This window comes from Hyaena hyaena, unplaced genomic scaffold (assembly GCF_003009895.1).
Source record: "Hyaena hyaena isolate Hyena2069 unplaced genomic scaffold, ASM300989v1 scaffold_866, whole genome shotgun sequence".
Taxonomy (NCBI): domain Eukaryota; kingdom Metazoa; phylum Chordata; class Mammalia; order Carnivora; family Hyaenidae; genus Hyaena; species Hyaena hyaena.
Window position 1 is genome coordinate 443216 of NW_024081499.1, and position 14962 is coordinate 458177.

Below are 14962 nucleotides of genomic sequence, written 5' to 3' on the forward strand. Positions count from 1 at the left end.
AAATTTATCTTTTCCCAACCATTCATTGAATATTTGTTACATAATCACTATACAAAAGAGCATTAATTGTGACCTGACAAATATTTATTTGCTTTTCTTTTTCTCCCTTACTCCCAACTGAAATGTAAGCTTCATGAGATCATAGACTTGATCTATTTGGCTTACGTCTGTATTCCCAGAACCTAGATTAATCGTTGACATATGCTATGAACAAAATAATTATTTGCTAAAAATACAAAACACAAATCAAGAAAGAATAGAGACTAAGAAGGTAGAGTAGCCTATATATGTAGACATCTGTTTGTATAAAGAAAGGCAGAGAAAGGGGAGAGCAACTGGAAGGGGATGGGGATGTGAGAGGGTTTGAATAAAAAAGGGCATGAAAGAGCCTTTTGTTTCCAAGATATGATTCTCTAGAGAAGGGGAATTTGAGAAGTAAGAGAGAGACTGGACAATTGTAGAAACAAAGCCTTTGAGTAGATAGGAAAAGATGAAGTTGATTATGGTGGTGTTGGGGGGAAGATTTGATACTTGCAGAAAAATTTGTCATTGACACAGGAACCAAATCAGATATAGCTCATCAACTCATCAACTCATTTCGTAAATAAATGAATGAAGGATGGCCATGTCCAAAATAACACTACTCCATGCTCATCCTTCTATTGAGCTCGTTCTCCTCTGCAACATAGATACCTTGGTAATAAATAAATGGTCACCATTGCTCATAGCTCTACCAACAACTTGTCCTTCCATTTTACCTACTCTGTGGAATTCTCTGCCTCAGTCTATTTGACTTTTCTCCTACATCAAGGCCACCAAAGACTGTTGAAGAAAATATATCCCTGAGGATGATCTCCAGCCTTAGATGAATTTGAGATTCTTCCTAATGCTACAATTTATCTTTGGTTTAACCTTGTTAGCTTTTTCTGATGTTTATCATTCGTCTCAAAAACTTGATCTACAGTCTTTTCTTTTGATCTAACTAGAAGTCTTTGTCCCTTATTTCTTTAGCTAATTAAGGATTTCAGTGATGAAGCCACATGACTTCCTTTCTCAACACCCACACATACATCTCTATTTGCCTTCATACTTTTTTTCAGCATCAGAGGAGCTAATTCTTCCAACTATGCTTTGGATTCCAAAAGTGAGGTCTCCAAGCCCTGCTGCTCCTGTTAAATATTCAAGGATTTTAAGAGATTGTTATACTTGGTAGCTTGGAAATGTCCATAGTGGGAATACTTATACTAACCAAATCAGGAAAAGATAAAGATTGTTGTTTTTTTTTTCTTTTAAGAGCTATTTTACTAGCACACCAGCAGTGATTTCTCTTTAGTATGTAAACATGATAAAATATCTATTATGTTGAAGAAATAATTCTAAATTCTGTATCAGTTTTAAGCTACAAATCTCTCTCCTTCACAGCCAAATTCCTTCTGACTAGTCTCCACTGACTTTTTCTAATTTTTTATATTCCATTCATTCATTCTTTAAACCATTGACTATTGATATAACTGATTATTAACGTACCATTCCATTTGCTAAAGTAGCTAATGATCTTTGTAGTGCCAAATCATATGCAGAGATAAAACAGATGGGACTTATTAATGAGATGTAGAGAGCTAAGTTACTATTCATTAGATAACTTCCGTGTAAATTTTTCCTTTTTCTTTTGTAATTAAGAAATAATTTGTGGAATATACTTTGTGATTACATAAATGCATGTTCCTCATAAATCTTTCACTGTCTAGATTTGGAATTTCTTAATGATTCTTGCCTAAATCAGTTTTAATTTTGAGGTTTGAAAAATGATGATGTTCTAACTCGAACATTTGTTCCACATTTATTGATTGAAATTCTACTGAAGAAAAGATCTTTGTCCTATTTTCCTATAGCTTATATTGCTACTAGCCTTTTCTAAGGGACAGATTTGGAATTCATGCCTTTACATTAATAATTCCTGTTCCTATAACATCAACAAAATTCTTTTGTGAGTTTCACCAATTCATCTTCTTTCTGTTCTCTTCCATAATGAGAATGTGGCTTTTAACAATGTCAAAGACTATATATCTTTTTGTAATCTTACAGTGTACATGATATAGTTTCAGAATTGCTATACTAACAACACTATAAGAACCCCTACCTGTTAGTAAAATTGTATGTTTTTAGCATTGTTTTGTCTTTAGACCAAAGGTAAGAAGTCAAAGTTTCTCTGCAAATGTTACATAAATTAGTATTATTTTTTTCTCTCAGTGTGGTTATAGGATTCATTTGAAATATACTTGTATTCATGTTTATAATCTATTTTACAGTATTCCTCCATCTTTTAAGATTCAGTTTTATATTTTGAACATGTAGGGAATTAACATAATTCCAAAGTTAGATCTATACCAAAAGATATACTCAGACAAGTATAGCTTCTTTTCTACTCCTTTCATTCTATTTCCCTATCCCCACACGGGTAGGAAAACCTGTTTGTCTAGAAAAATATGTTTGATTAGCTTCATGGTTATGCTTCCTATATGTTTCTCTTTGCAATTAAACAGACTCATGAACAGATATATTTTCTGTTTTTTCTTTATTGTATTTGGAAAAGTGAGAATATGTGTATATATGCATATAAATATTTTTGTGTACTTTATTTTCTCCAAGTAATATCTTATCAAAAAATCATTTCTTATCAGTTCACAGAGATTTTAATATCTTTAATATTTTTAATGTCTTTATGTATTAAGGACAGCTTGTGTTTTTGCTACCGTGATTACTTTTATATTAACTGATTTTTAGTGCCCTTAACCTCTTTTTCTTCTTAACTTTTTAAATTTTTATGAAACTTTTTAAATGTTTATTTCATTTTTGAGAAAGAGAGAGAGAGCAAGAGAGCAGTGGAGGGGCAGAGAGAGAAGGAGACACAGAATCCAAAGCAGGCTCCAGGCTCTGAGCTGTCAGCACCAAGCCTAACACAGGGCTGGAACTCATGAACCAGGAGACAGTGACCTGAGCTGAAGTCAGACGCTTAACCGACTGAGCCACCCAGCCATCCCTTTAATCTCTCTCTATTTTTGTTTAAGTTTATTTATTTATTTTGAGAGAGAGAGAACATAGGGGAGGCACAGAGAGAGAAATCCAAGCAGGCTCCACACTGGTAGGACAGAGTCTGACATGGGGCTCAAACTTATGAAATGTGAGATCATGACCTGAGCTGAAATTGAGAAGCAAACACTTAGCTGACTGAGCCACCCAGGTGCCAGTCTTCTCAAATTTTACTACATGATTTTGTTTCACTTTTAAGTGATATCCTTTAATTCTTACCTATTACTAAAACATCAATTAATGAATTTATTACACCTTGCCCTTCTCTCCCCTTTTTAAAACTTTTATTTATTATAATTCATCATTCTATTTACATGTTACTCTACTAGCTCAGCTCCAAACATTGTATTAATCTGTAGTTAATCAATAATTAAATATATTAAATGCTCACCCACAATTATTTTGCTAAAGTCTCTATCATATGTCTCTTAGTTGAATGAAGATCATTCTCCAACAGACTTTTCAGGAAAGATTCTTCAGTACAATAGGTCTTAAATTTTTGCATGTTTAAACTGTTTCTCTGTAGTCCTGAAGTATACTAGATATACACAATGCTTGTCTTACATTTTTTTTTCTGTGAGTTTCTTAAAAATGCTGATTTCATTCTAATTATTTGAATTGTTGGTTTTAAAAATTATTATTCTAGTCTTGTATACTATTATAAAATATTTTTACCATTTTTTATTAGAGACTTTGAAGAATTTTTTCTCAGTCTTTTAAAGTCTAACTTTATTATAAGATATGTCTTATAGTTGATTGTTCTGTGTTAATTATCTCATATATATGATGGATCCTTTCAATATGTAGATTTTACTTTTCTCTTATTTTTGAGAAATCTTTTTAATTGTAACTTTAACATTCTAGTATCTTTTGTTTATTTTCTGTTTCTGTTATAATTTCTCCAACTATGTCTGCATGATCTTCTTTGTCTGGCTTCTATTCAATTATTTTCTCTTTAACTCTTTTTATTTCCTTCTTTCACTTTTTTTCTCTCTTGGACATTCATCATTCTTTCTTCAATAACCTTTAGTAGATTTTTACTCAAATATATTCTGCTTTGTACATATTGTATTTTATTCTTTAGTACTGGTATAGTTTTATCTTTTAAAAAAATTATTCATCTTAGTTTAAGAAAAACACATTTCATATATCTCTATTTTTGTTCATTTCTGGCCTTACTTTTGGAATATCTAATTCAAGTTCTTTTACCTCATATTTAAATTTTGAAAATTACATTCAATTTTGTCTGGAGGCTGTGTTTTAGTTTTCTTCCTGTCATAGTTGGTTTTATTGAATGGATTTTCATCAGCTGAAAAAGTGCCACCTTCTCTAAATTTCCTACTATCCCAAAATTGATGTCTCTCTGATAATACTGCATAGTTCTTCACATTTTTATTTCATTTCTTATAGTCAATGTTGTGGTTACAAAGTCCCAGACATGTATTCAGTATTTTAGTACTTAGTGATACAGTTTGTCTTTCTGAAGGTAATTTTATATTTGCTTCAGTTGTGACGTTATCCTAAGGTCAAGTTGAAGCTCCTACATGAAAGCTTTAAATCAATAGTGTGGAAAAATGTTTATCAGAAAATAAAACAAAACAAAAAACCTGACTCTGCTATACCAACATTTGCTCTATCAGATGTGTAAATCCCTCATGTGTGTGTGTTTATCACTAGTCATGTGTCAGTCACTGCATTGGACCTGGGAGAAAAATTCATAAATTATTAGTCCAGTTTAGATGGAATATGGCCTATATATGAGCAGGGAAAAATAAAAATGGAATGGAAATTCAAGGTAAATCATGGTCTTGAGCTTTATAATCAAGTTCTACTTAAGTGCAACAGGAAATTGGAGCACCTGGGTGGCTCAGTCGGCTAAGTGTCCAACATACGCTTAGGTCATGATCTTCCAGTTCATGGTTTCGAGTCCCAGGTCGAACTCTGTGCTGACAGCTCAGAGCCTGGAGCCAGATATATAGGAAAGCCAGAGCCTTTCATACCACTTCAAGTTGGTAGCCCAAATAGGGTAGATAATTTTAGTTAAACAATGAGAATGAGATACTTTAGAAGTAGCTTGGACTCTTCTGATATTCTTCATTCTTTTATATGTTTTTTCTGATCTTTATACAATTGCTCCAAATTCCTGGATGAATTAAAGTAACATAAGCTGAATGCACTTTATTTATAATTAAGGAAGTTAGACTGTTATAAACACATATGCAGACAAATATTAGGTTCATAAAAAATAAAATGGATTTAAGGATAAAAAGAGAAAGCAAGTAGGCATTACTTAGCACAAAACTTAACATAGAATCAGAGTAGATCAGCTAAATATGGAACATATGTTACTAATGACCAAATGAGTGTTGTCAAAATAGATAATATACAGAAAACTTTGTCTTATTTCTGAAGTATTAGTACAATTCAAATTTATCTCCCCGTTTTTGCTCCTTAGAAGCAGAAGTAAAAGAGTTTAATGATTGATTTTGAACAGTCTATTCAAAGGATTTGTCTCCTTCTATCTCCTCTTTTTCCTTCAAGACCCTAAAAAACAAAATAAATAAAATACCCAAAGCCCCTTCTCCTCAAATGAAACTCAAAGCAAAAAATAGAAAAAACAATTGGTTCTGCCCAGTGTAATTGTTTGAGTTGAGCATTTCTAGTGCTTTTGGTCAAGTAAATCATAAACAAATTCAGCCACACATACTGCACTTACATTTACACATTTATAAATTCTATCTCAGAAACATGTCAGTTTTTAAAAAGAAAATCTACATAATGCTAAAGAGTCCCTATTCACATACTGATGGATCTTACTGGTTTGGTTGTCATGGATACATACCTTTTGTTTGTTTGAGAGATCTGTAAAATGTATGCATTTGAATTCTTGCTTGCCGTATCTGCAGTGATATTACAGATATTTCTCAGAAGTAAATAAAATAAGCAACTGTGCAATTTATGATGAAAGAATAAACACATTTACCTGCATGCATTTTAATAAATCAGTCCTTACTGACATTTAAAATACAGGAAACTAAGTACTATATTATTCAAGGAGGAATGTGGTTTACAAGGCTCTGCTTTTGCCTTGTAAGATTATATTACACAGAATGTAGGAAATCATCAAACCTTGGGGGGAAAGAAAGGATACCATCCCTATTTAAAAATAATATTTATTCCTCTTGTGAGAGTGTTTTTTGTTGTGAAAACTCAACACTAAAAGTATTTTACCCTCAAGATATTCAGTGTCCTATTCTCACACTCATTCTCTTTCTGTTTCTCATGTGTCATAATAAAATCATCTTTATGTGTTAGTAGGTGTCATGAAAAAATATATATGACAATCTGCTAGTGTTAAAAGAGCAAAGCTTAAAGCTAGAGCTATATTTTTCCCAACTAAGAGTCACTGACACAAAAGAAGAAAATGAACAAAGAACTATGAATGTATGCATTGGATGGGAGCTTCTGGAAGTTGTATGTTAGTTTGTTCAAAAGCAAAAACCACAAAAAATTCTTAATGTCACCCCCATTGAGAGGTCAGTGCTGGTTTGGCAGTCATTCAGCCTTGATTTAAACATATATGTATTGAGAGAAAGTTCAAGCAACTCAGCATTGATGTGAGGTATTTCTGAAAGAGGAAAGAATTTTTTAAGAATATTGTCATATTCTGCCATTATCTGTTGCTCAGTTTGCACAAACAAGCTTAATAACTTAAGCTAAGTGAACTGAAAGTTGGACCCTGTAGAGGTATATGATGATATGCATTTAATGTTTGCATTTAATTAACACTTCTGCTATTTAACATATGGCAAGGCACCAGTCAGCAAGTCTTCCTGCAAGTAATGATGCAAGGTGTGAAATGCCTTTAATCTATGGTTTAGTTGCCATTCTATTTCCAGACATCAACCCTGCATTTCTTTACATTAAAAGTAGAACTTGAGTTCTATGTGAAAAAATGAATAAGCATGGTAAAGAACTACTTGTTAAGGCTGTACTTATTCTATTTTTTTAAAAATATATTTTATCTATTTTTGAGAGAGAGATAGAGACAGCATGAGCAGGGGAGGATCAGAGAGGGAGGCACAGACTCTGAAACAGGCTCCGGGCCCTGAGCTGTCAGCACAGAGCTGGATGCGGGGCTCAAACCCACGAACCGTGAGACCATGACCTGAGCCGAAGTCGGACACTCAACTGACTGAGCCACCCAGGCGCCCCAAGGCTGTACTTATTCTAATGGGCATGAACATTTAGGTTTTCTAATAAAGAAGCAAATAAAAATAATTATAAATACCAAACTGGTTTGAAGACTCCGCTGCTCTTTTGGCAAAGTGGATGAAGTTTCATGTTTTTGGATGAATTTTGCTGATTGTAATAAAACTTACCGACCTTCTCTTCAGTGAAAATTTTTTAGGGCAAGCATTCACTCTCCATAAAGGTGATCTTATTTGGAGAATAGCTTATCCATTTGGAGAATTAAAACACTCATTAATAAAAACAATATTTACTGTAGTATTTGTCCCATGGATATGTTTAAATCACTAGATATGGGGTCTACAAATACACTTTTGGGAAAGGTTTCCACTTTGTATTTTTCAGAAGCTGCAATTATGTAGGTTATGGGGAGATTTGTAGACACAGCTAGTTATTTCTTCAAGGCTTTGCATTCTATACAAAACAGTAATGCTTCAAGGTTAATGACACAGCTTATGAAGGGTGCTTTCTAACATTATTGGATACAATGAAATTACTTCTTTTAGGAAGAGGAAATAAAAACTGGTGTTTCTTATTTATTTATTTATTATTTATTATGGTAAGTGAACTCTATTTTTTTTTTATTTAATGATAAATGTACTCTTGATCTCCATCCCTTATTTCATCACTTCTCCTCTGGTAACCACTAGTTTGTTCTCTATAGTTAAGAGTCTCTGGCTTGGTTTATCTCTCTCTCTTTTTCTCCATTGCTTCTTTAAGTTTTGTAAATTCCAAATGAGTGAGATCATATGGTATTTTTCTTTCTCTTACTGACTTATTTCACTTAGCATTATACTTTCTAGGTCTACCCATGTTGTTTCAAATGCCAAGATTTTGCATTTGATTGATAGATGTATCTCTCACCATCTATTTATCTATCATCTATCTATCTATGTCACCTTCTTTATCCATTCACCTATCAATTGACTCAAGCTATTTACATAGTTGGGCTATTGTAAATAATACTTCCCTAAACATGGGGGTGCATGTATCACTCTGAATTAGTGTTTTTGTATTCATTGGTTAAATACCCAATAGTGCAATTACTGGATTGTAGGGTAGTTCTATTTTTTTATTTTTTGAGAAAATTCCTTATTGTTTTCCACAGTGGTTGTACTAGTTTGCATTTCATCAACAGCACACAAGGTTTTCTTTTTCTCTACATCCATCACTTCTCATGTTTTTTATTTTAGCCATTCTGACAGGTGTGAGGTGATAACTCACTGTAGTTTTATTTGCATTTCCTTGGTTATGAGTGATATTGAGCATCTTTTCATGTGTCTGTTAGGCATCTGCATATCTTCTTTGGAGAAATATCTGTGAATGTCTTCTGCCCATTTTTAAATTGGATTATTTGTTTATTGGGTATTGGGTTGTATCAGTTCTTTATATATTTGGATAGTAATCATTGCCGGATATGTCATTTGCATATATTTACTTCATTTAGTAGATTGCCTTTTTAATTTTGTTGGTTGTTTCCTCTGCCATGCAGAAACATTTTATTTTGATGCAGTCCCGGTAATTTATTTTTGCTTTTATTTACTTTGTATTAGGAGACACATCTAGAAAAATGTTGCTATGGCCAATGTCAGAAACAATATTGCCTGTGCTCTTTTCAAGGATTTTTGTGATTTTGGAACTCATATTTAGGTCTTTAATTCATTTTGAGTTTATTTTTGTGTATGGTGAAAGAAAGAGGTCCAGTTTCATTTTTTTGCATGTGATTGTCCCGTTTTCCCAATACTATTTGTTGAAGAGACTATCTTTTTCTCATTTTATATTCATTCTTCCTTTATCAAAATTAACTGACCATATGATTATTGGTTTATTTCTGGGTTTTCTATACTTTTCCATTGATTTATATGTCTATTTTTATGCCAGTACCATAGGGTTTTAATTAGTACCCTTTTGTAACATAACTCGAAATCTGGAATTGTGAAATCTCCAGTTTTGTTTTTCTTTTTCAAGGTTTCTTTGGCAATTTGAGGTCTTTTGTGGTGCCAACAAAGTATAGAATTGTTTGTTCTGGTTCTGCGAAAAATGCTGTTGGTATTTTGACAGGAATTACATTATATCTGTAGATTAGGCAGTATAGACATTTTAATAGTATTTATGCTTCTAACCTATGATCTTGTAATATCTTTCCATTTCCTTGTGTTGTCTTAAATTTCTTTCACCACTGCTTTATGCTTTTCATAGTATAGGCCTTTTACCCCTTTGGTTAAGTTTGTTTCTAGATATTTTATTGGTTTTGGTGCAATTGTATATGAGATTATTTTCATAATTTCACTTTCTGGTGATTCATTATTAGTGCATAGAAATGCAACAGATTTTTGTATATTAATTTTGTATACTGTGACTTTACTGAATTCATTTATCAGTTCTAGTAATTATTTGGTGTCATCTTTAGGGTTTTCTATATATAGTATCATGTCATCTGCAAATAATGAGAGTCTTACTTCTTCCTTACCAATGTGAATGCCTTTCATTTCTTTTTGTTGTCTAATTGTTGTGGCTAAGAATTCCAGTACTATGTTGAATAAAGGAGGGAAGAGTGGACATCCCTGTCTTGTTATTGACTTTAGGGGAAAAGATCTAATATTTTCCCCATTGATGTAACATGTAAGTACACCATCCGTTCATGATAAAACCATCTGCAAAGTAGATCTAGAGAGAATATACCTCAACATAATAAAGGCCATATATGAAAAACCTTCATGTATCTATAGTCTTTCCAGATTTTTTCTTGGAGTTGATTTCTAGCTTCATAGTTTAGTGGTCAGAAAAGATGCGTGGTATGACTTCATTTTTTTTTTAATCCGTGAGACTTGTCTTAAGACCTATTATGTGATCTATTCTGGAGAATACTCTGTGTGACCTTGAAAAAAATGTGTATTCTGCTATTCTAGGCTGGAATGTCTGAATATGTCTATTAAATCCATCTGGTCTAGTGTCTCATTCAAAGCCACTGTTTCCTTGTTTGTTTTCTGTTTGGATGTTATGTCCATTGATGAAAGTGGGGTGTTAAAGTCTCCTACTGTTATTATATTAGTATCAATTAGTTCCTTTATGTTTGTTATTAACTATTTTATATATTTGGCTTCTTCCATGTTGAGTCTACAAATATTTATAATTTTTATATCCACTGGTTGCATTGTCCCCTTTATTATTATCTAGTATCCTTTCTCTCTAGTAAAACAGTCTTTGTTTTAAAGTCTATTTTGTCCAATATAAGTATTGCCACTTCTGTTTTCTTTTGACATCTATTTGTACAATAAATGTTTCTCCATCCCCTCAGTTTCAATCTGTTGATGTCTTAGGTCTAAAATTAGCCATTTGTAGGCAGTATATAGATGGATCTTTTTTTTATCCACTCTGTCACGTTATGTTTTTTGAATGGAGCATTTAATCCATTTATGTTCAAAATAATTATTGATATATATATATATTGCCATTTTATTACTTGTTTTATGGTTGTTTCTACAGATTTTCTCTGATACTTATTTCTGCTATGTTTCATGGTTTGCTGGCTTTCTTTAACGATATACTTGGATTCCTTTTTCTTTATTCTTTGCATAACTTTTACCGATTTTCAATTAGTGGTTACCATCATGTTTGTATATAACATTTTCTGCATATAGTAGTCTATATTAAGTTGATGGCTTAAATTTAAACCCATTCTTGGGGCGCCTGGGTGGCTTAGTCGGTTAAGCGTCCGACTTTCACTTAGGTAATGATCTCGCGGTTCGTGGGTTCGAGCCCCGCGTCGGGCTCTGTGCTGACTGGCAGCTCAGAGCCTGGAGCCTGTTTCAGAGTCTGTGACTCCTTCTCTCTCTGACCCTCGCCTGCTCACGCTGTCTCTCTCTGTCTCTCTCTCCTAGAAATAAATAAAACATTAAAAAAAAAATTTTAAACCCATTCTTTATTCCCCTCACTGTGTTTTAGGAATATGTTAGTTATATACTGTTTTGGTTGTTGTTTTTTTTTTTTTTTTACTTTTTATACTCTCACTTATGGTCTTTACTTTCCATTTAAAGAGTACCCTTTAATATTTCTTATATAGCTGGTTAAAGGTCATATACTCCTTTAGTTTTTATTATGTGAGAGACTCTTTCTCTCTCCTTCTACTCTGAATAATAGTCTTGCTAGATAGAGTATTGTTGGCTGCAGCTTTTTCCCTTTCAGAATATTAAAGATATTATGCCACTCCCTTCTGGCCTGCAGTTTATGCCACCAATTTTTAAAATTTCATGCACTAAGTCCCACTGGTTGTAAAAACTCATGAGTTTTGGCCCCGGTCAACTTCAAAGGAAAATGTCATGAGGATTCATCCTCCCTGTTCATGGGCTCCCTAGCGTGAGAGTCTGCCTTCACCTTTCTCGGCACCACCTGCTCCCTTTCCACCATGGACAGCTATGGTCTGTTTAGCCCCCAGACCACATCTTTGTCTTTCCTACCTTCTTCAATGTGGCTTCTTCTCTATTTTTAATAGTGGAGCTTGTTCTGCCAAGCTTTGTGTCATTTTCTGGGTTATTTACACTGATGCGAGTGATATCTAGTTGTATCTATGACAGAAGTTTACCTTAGGGTTCTCCTACTCCACCGTTTCTCCAACTGATCTCCTGGAAAACTGGTAGTTCTAAAAGTTCTATCTTTAATTCAACTACTAACTGAAGTTGGAGCCTACATTGCTGTCCATTTTTTTCTGTTTCCCATTAGAAAATGTGAAACATTTTCATGCATCTTTTGTAATCTCACTTAAACTAAAACTTTAACTGAAAAATAGATTTAGTTAAAACCTATACTCATGAAGTTTTTATTAACAGATTTTTCAAGACTGGAAAAATTCCAGCAAAACAAGTATATAAAAACTTAACTTATAATTTGCTGAGGGTGTAGCACTTAGACCTAGATGAGATTTGGCTGTGGGAGGGTGGAAGCAAAACTACCGAAAAAAAAAAAAAATTTTAAGCCAACTAGATGCATTCAGAAGATTCCATGATGCTTAAAACAAGTATCAAATTGCTTTTATTGAAGTACACATCAATATCAAGTAATAAAATTTACTTCTATCTTTTTATTCTACTTTAAAATTTCTTGAGTTTAGTTGATTCACAATATTACATTAGCTTCAAATATACAACAAAATGATTCAGTAAGTTATTCTGTGTTATAACATATGTTGTGCTGTGCTCACCACAAGTGTAGCTACCATCTGTCACCATACAATGTTATTACACTATTGACCGTATTCTAGAATTATAATTTGTATTCCCGTGACTAATGCATTCCATAACTAGAAGCCCGTGTCTTCCTCCTACCCCACCCCATCACCTGTTTTGCCTCTTCCTCCACCCCCTTTCCTCTGGTAACCTTTGGTTTGTGCTTTGTATTTGTGGGTCAGTTTCTACGTTTTGTTTATTTGTTTATTCATTTGTTTCTTAGATTATACATATAAGTAAAATCATATGGTACTTGTCTTACTTCACTTAGCATAATGCCCTCTAGGTCCATCCATGTTGTCAAGAATTGACAGGTCTCATTCTTCCTTTATGGCTGAGTAATATTCCACTGTATGTGTGTGATTGTGTGTGTGTATCTATATCTCACATTTCTTTATCCACTCATATAATTTAGTTAGCCCAGAAGATAACCTAAAAGCTGTCATAATCTTACCTATTTGTACAATTCATTTCAATTACGTTGATTCACTGATGCATTGGAATGCAAACAAGTAAATTTTTTATAAAAGCAAATTTTAGAGATCTTCAGTAGAATCCCTATATTCAATGACTTTCGAAACATGAAAGTAGTAAAAGAATGGAAAAGGAGATAAATATCCTCAAGATATTCATTAAGATAATTTCTAACTGTTGATGAAACAATAGCTTAAAATTAGTTTTTATAAAACTTCATGTAAAATCCTTTGGTGAGGGAAAAGAAAAAAGGCTTTTGTGCTCTTATATAACTCACATTGTGAGGAAACAGAGTAGAAACTATCAACCAAGAACTAAAACAATAAAAACTAAAATTTTGGGGCCACTGGGTGGCTTGGTGAGATAAGCTTCCACCTTTGGCCCAGGTCATGAGCTCACAGCTCATGAATTTGAGTACTGTGTGTCTCTGTGCTGACAGGTCAGAGCTCAGAGACTGGAGCCTGCTTTGGCTTCTGTGTGTCTCTCTCTGCCCCTGCCCCATTCACACACTCTCTCTCTCTCAAAAATAACATTAAAGGAATTTAAAAAACAAAACCTAAAATTATTGACCTGTCAAAAGATAAAGGATATTTAAAACCTCAAAATCATGTGAAAGCAAGGGCTTTGGGAAGTTAGTGAGTTTCAAAGCTTGCCTTCAATTTGAACTTTTGTAATGAACCTAGGTTATCAGAAGTTTCACGCTGACAGCTTCACTGGATGTCAAGAAATGAAGATAAAGTCAAAGACCAGTCTAATTTTTTTATGTTTATTTATTTTTGAGAGAGAGAGAAGAGAGAGAGAGAGGCGGAGGGGCAGAGAGAGAGGGAGACACAGAATCTGAAGCAGGCTCCAGGCTCTGAGCTGTCTGCACAGGGCCTGATGTGGGACTTGAACCTATGAACCATGAGATCATGGCCTGAATTGAAGTTAGCTGCTTAACTGACTGGGCCACCCAGCCACCCTAAGTCAAGGCCCAGTCTAAAGTGAAGAATTTAAAAGTAGAATTCCCATGTAATGCTGAAACCTCAAAGTGGTACACATATATTATAAAAGTAATAAATAATCTTCACTATTTAGAAAATTGCAGGAAAATTGCTTACTTTAACTCAGACACAGAATGAAGGGGAAGTATATCCTTTGACATTTAAAACCACAAATTCTAATTTGTGGTAATTGGATTTTGAATGCATTTTTTTTTTTTTTTTTTTTTTTTTTAGAGGTAAACAAAGAGCCAGCAGGGGAATATATTTTGAAATTACTCTGTTTGGCTGCCTGCCAGAAAAAGTAGCAGAAAAATTTTACAAATCCTCTCTGGAGGAACTCACCTTCAAATACAGATCTAAAAGAATTATCACATGAAATTTGAGAAAAATCAGCGTTTTTCAATCAAAACTTACAAAATATACCAGGAGAAAAGATGAGACATATATGGGAATCAAAAGCAATAACAAAGAAATAGACATCTGAAGATTTCATTTGTTAGAAATCCACATACAAACTCCTTGTACTAATAGTGCAGAACACCAAAGACAAATATATTTTAAAGTTAGCCAAAAAAAAAAAAAGACAAATCACATTTTAAAGAAAGATAATTTAGCTGAAAGATGTGTTTTTAGCTGTAATAAAATCCAGAAGACACTAAAATAACACATTAAAATGCTTGGAAGTAAATAAAAATGATCAAATATTTAGACACTCATTTTTCAAGAATGTAGGAAAGATATGTTTTGATTAAAAATTAAAAAAAACTAAGGTATTTTAGTTTGGAAGGAAATAAAAACAAAACAAATCAGACAAAAATTCAGTTTGCAAAAATTGAGCATGTTACAAAGACAAATTAAAAAATTCGTTATCATAACTATTATATCACATATTTTAAAATAATGTATGAATGTAGCAGACCAATTTTAAAAGCCAATGCTGTA